This window comes from Astatotilapia calliptera, chromosome 18 (assembly GCF_964374335.1).
Source record: "Astatotilapia calliptera chromosome 18, fAstCal68.1, whole genome shotgun sequence".
In the NCBI taxonomy this organism is placed as follows: domain Eukaryota; kingdom Metazoa; phylum Chordata; class Actinopteri; order Cichliformes; family Cichlidae; genus Astatotilapia; species Astatotilapia calliptera.
Genome location: NC_137439.1, coordinates 15,596,778 through 15,601,382, shown reverse-complemented (window position 1 = coordinate 15,601,382; position 4,605 = coordinate 15,596,778). Strand labels below are relative to the sequence as shown.

Genomic DNA, 4,605 nt, shown 5'->3' with positions numbered 1-4,605 from the left:
CTGACTCAGAGCTATGACTACAGAGAGTCCACATCATTCACACAAGTTTGCCTCTTCAAAACCACACCCAGCAAGAGAGAGAGAGAGAGGGAGGGAGAGAGGGAGTCACCCAGCAGAAAGGGAAACACTGAAGTTTTCCTTAAATAACAACAGAGGAGGAGTGAGGAAACTTCTGGTTTCAGGGTCACCCATAGCCTTTAAATAACCAGGCAGTAGGATCTGTTATGAAAAGTAAATTATGACACAGAGCAGCGATCATTTCAGGATGTTTATGTTATTCTGGAGAAGCTCTGTGCTTTTTAAGATGGCGGTAGGCGTACGGTGGGCCCTGACGTTAAACTTTAGATTAACTAGATAAAAGAGACTCGTGTGTGTGTGTGTGTGTGTGTGTGTTCGGGCCTCCCCACGCTCCCCCCTGTGAGTGTGCATCCGGCTGCTTAGCGTGTACATTTGCAAACACGTGCATGCGTTCATGTGTGTTTGAGTAGGCACGGCTGCAGCCTATAGTTAAGGCCTGCCTATGCCTTCTTGTTGATGGCTAACAGCTGCCACCGCTTTCCTGTCTGAGTGGGTATACAATCCATGCTATGATGTAGTAATCATACAGTATGCCTACATCTGTTTGGCGTTAACCAAACACGTGTGATCCCAGAGCAATTCTTCCATCCCTCCGTTTATTTGATCTCACTTTATTATAACAGAAGGCCCGTTGCTGGCTCCTTTCATCCAAAGGCTTTTTACAGCGCCGTGAATAGTGAGGGTGGCGCGGCAGGAATCAAGCTCCTGTTTGTCGCGACGTCTGTGCCACGTTCTGCCTTTTGTCTCACATCGCAGTCAGTTTCACAGCGTATCTGAAATAAACAGTGCTGTCAACAAGCGCTACGCATTTACCTTGTTAGGACAGGGCATTCGCGTTTACACAAAAGACCACAACTGAACATGTTTCCCAGTGCCTTAAAACTTCTCTCCCCTCTCTGTGTTTAATTTCCATTTGTCGATGAATAGAATTTTTTGGCGCTCTAGCTCACATTTACGGCAACAGGACAGTGCATGTGGGATCCATTTAAAACACAGTTCTCATGTCGCTATTTGCACCAGTGTGTGTTTTTAATCATTTTAGGACAACGCAGAGCTCTGTGACCTACACAATATCAGGATTTGACTACACGTTGACAGCACTAGCAAGTCAGCTCAGTTCATTGTTGGTTTTGTTCTTTTCTTTTTTATTTTGTGGGATTTGTTGACACTGAGAGATTCATATTCAGTTCAGTCTTTTGTTTTAGTAACTGAGACAATTCTCCAACTCTAAAATCTCACTACGCCAAATGTTCTTTTGTTGGCTGCAAAGGCGAACACAAAAAGCTTTGTGCGCTCCCGGCAGTGGATTTCATTTAATTTTCATGAACACAAGGAAAATGCTTCAAATTAGCACACGAAAGGAGCATACTCTGAAATTCTAAACACTTTAAGACTGATTTTGAACAAATAAACAAAGACTAGATGTGGGTTACTGTCTTTTCATGTTTTCGTCTTTTATGGTACATTGCAGCCCAAAACTCAATTCAGTTTTATTTATATAGCGCCAAATCAATATTGTAAGGTAAAAACCCTGCAATAATAGAGAGAAAACCCCAACAATCAGACAAGCCCCTTGGAGCAAGCACTTGGTGAGAGTGGGAAGGAAAAACTCACTTTTAACAGGAAAAATCTCCAGCAGAGCCAGGGTCAGGGATTGGCAGCCACTGGTTCGGGCGTGATGGGAAGAAGACAGGATAACTGGATTGATAACCCAGATGGCTCTTTCAGCTCTGATGGTACACAAGCTGGAAAGAGTGCATTCCCACCAATGGAACAAGACCAGAATACAACAAGCTAGCAGCCAATTAAATTCAATTTGTGCAGACTGATGTTGGCAATTTGTCTTCATTTAAAATTATTTGTAAACCTTTAAGAGTGACCGCAGTCAGTCTAAGTCAGACTACAGTTATTTGCAGAAAGGTTGCCTGCTATCAGGCAACAGTCTGTAACACCCTAAAGCTCAGAGCAACTATGTAGCCATCACAATTTACAACAGGTTGCAGAATATAAAAAACATTCAATACGATCACCAGGCAGCCACCTTTTTTTTTTTTTTTTTTAAATCTAATGCAAGTTTGCTCAGGATGGTGGTGGTGGTACATTTTTAAAATGTATTAAATAAAATATCAGTATTTGGTTTCCCTGCATTGATAAGATATTGACACACTTTGCTGTATCCCTCCTGAGTACAGCCCATAGTGTTGGGTGTGCTCAGATCCATTGTGAAAAACGTCATGAGTCAATAACTTGTTATTTACTTTTTCAGACGTAGCGTTGACATGGTGAACTGGAGTCTCACTCAATCCCAGCATGGAAAATGCTGCTATTATCCTCTTTTGTTTTTAAATGAATTACATCTACAAGTGCAATCAAAAGAAATTCTCTAAAATGTATTGTCTGTACTGGAAAAAAGAAAAACGGAGCAAATGAGGAAGACTCGAGGCCGGTGACTTTGTAGCTACAATGTGAAAACAACTCCAAAAACTTTGATGACTTCAGCAAAAAGGAAAGAAAACTTTTACAATGTTCACAAATCAGCCGTTTCAGAAATAATTGTTCATGAAAATGTTCATTGAAATCAGAGGTGACGTTTGGACAGTAGCCAAGCAGGGCAATGTTTGTCCATCAGTTTCTATTTATGGCCAAATATTATGTTGCTAGGTAACAGCCAGCTCTATCAGAGTTATCAAATTAGCATTAGCAGCTCAGTGAGCGGCAGAAACGTATACGTCTGATGTCATCTGTTCTCTTCTGCAGCCTCAAAGAGAAACACAAAGAAATGCTCCAGGGGAAGATGCAGAAGCTACTGCTGGAACTGCCTAACATCAGTGACACAAAAACCACACAAACGCCAGTAAATGGTGTTTATTTGTCTGGCCATTGTAATTTACTGTGACTAAATGGATGCTGAAATATTGACAAATCCTTTCCAAGGATCCATAAAACGAGCTATCTCACAAAGGAGTGCTCTAGACACAAACTATAAAAAGTCTTAATGTCTGGCAGGCTGCCCGAACGGCAAGTGAAAACAAAGGCCTCCTACGCACGGACTATCAGTGACAAGAGAAAGACGGCCAGACAGGCAATCCCACCAGGAACACTTTCACCTGAGCCGCAGACAAAAGCAGCTGCTGGGGGAAAAGCGCGTGAGTGGAGCAGAGAGATTTATTTCTTCTTTCATTTTCATTCAGCGCGTACTCACAGTTTTACTGGGTTGCATCTTTTTCTGCAGTTTTGCCTTACAAATGTAGTGTTTTGAGAAAGTTGCAAACACTGTATACTTTTCCCCCCTCTCTCTCTCTCTCTGTGTGTATGTGTGTGCACTCATGTTTCCCTGTACATGTATGAATGAGTCATCCCAGGGTGACCCCACCCTATGTGGGCGGTTGATTTGGCGGGCTGGGAGTATTTGGCCTCCGTCAGTCTGCCTGTCCGAGGCAGCTCATAACTGGGCTCTTTGTTTCAAATGTCACTCCTCTCAAAGGAAGGGAAGGCATCCACTCGCGCTCTTTTTTTTTTGTTTTTTTTTTTTGTTTTGTACTGCCCGACCCACATAATATTACTGCCTGGAACTGGCTGGTAATCCAACCAATGGTTCTTTTTTTTTTCCAGCTTGATTTTAAACAAAGGAGACTCTGAACTTGCATTGGGTCTTATTTATCTTCAAAGAGTTCACAGTTTTGGGACCAAGTCTGTGTGTTCTTTGAGGAAAATAAAAGGCTGGCGCATGACTGTGAAGAGCGGAGTACAAGTGAGGAGTGAAAGTATTTAGTATCCTTTCCTACGTTACTTCTCGGGGCACAAAAAACTGCTTTTGTGGCAGCGTTTGAAGTTGTTTTGAAACAAATTTTAGCTTAGCTAACTTGTGCCAAAGCGAAACACAAGCTGATGAGAATCTGACTGCTTTCTTTAAACACCTTAATGTCATTTCACAGTAGATTAGAAGTTATTGCGTCACCTTATCCAGTATTCAAGGTTTCACAAATTCACTAGCTATTCTATTATGTCTGACAACAGTTTTACATTATTGGCCATGTTCTTGCAATCTGCCTGGAGTAGTGGGAGTAGATTTTCATTGCCTAAATTAAGGTTAAACGTTAACACATTTGGGTGTTTTTATGCAGGCCTTCCATATTCAGCATCTCCTCTGACAAGCTCGACTTCAGCATTAGGAGAAAACAGCATCTTTACATCAAAGAGACAGAGAAAATTTCCACCTTTAATATTCAATATCCTTCTTTGCAACACAACCATAAAAGCTCTGCTTTATATTGTTTACCAAAGATGAAAAATTTAAAGATCATGATAAATCATGTATTTCTTTCAGGGTTGACTGCACCGCAAGGAAGTTTTTTTTTGTTGAATCATTATTTCTTCTTACCCTGGTAGCTCTTGCTTTTGGTCCCAGTCCAAGCCATCAGAAAACCACAGTTGCAGAGGAAATGAGTGGCTCTAAATCCCATAAAAGGTCAACAGGGTTGAAGCTGCTGAATACTCACCACTTTACATCTTTTTGTCACATCACAT

At 41.5% G+C, this 4,605-nt stretch overlaps 1 long non-coding RNA gene across 1 annotated transcript in view; it reads left to right on the top strand.

Moving 5' to 3' along the window:
• The first annotated feature begins 739 nt into the window (after positions 1 to 739).
• LOC145421675 (uncharacterized) overlaps positions 740 to 4,605 on the top strand; it is a 63,501-nt gene continuing 59,635 nt past the window's right edge. The window contains exon 1 of the long non-coding RNA XR_013903034.1: positions 740 to 4,546. This is a non-coding gene — a long non-coding RNA (uncharacterized LOC145421675). The remainder of the gene's footprint in view (positions 4,547 to 4,605) is intronic.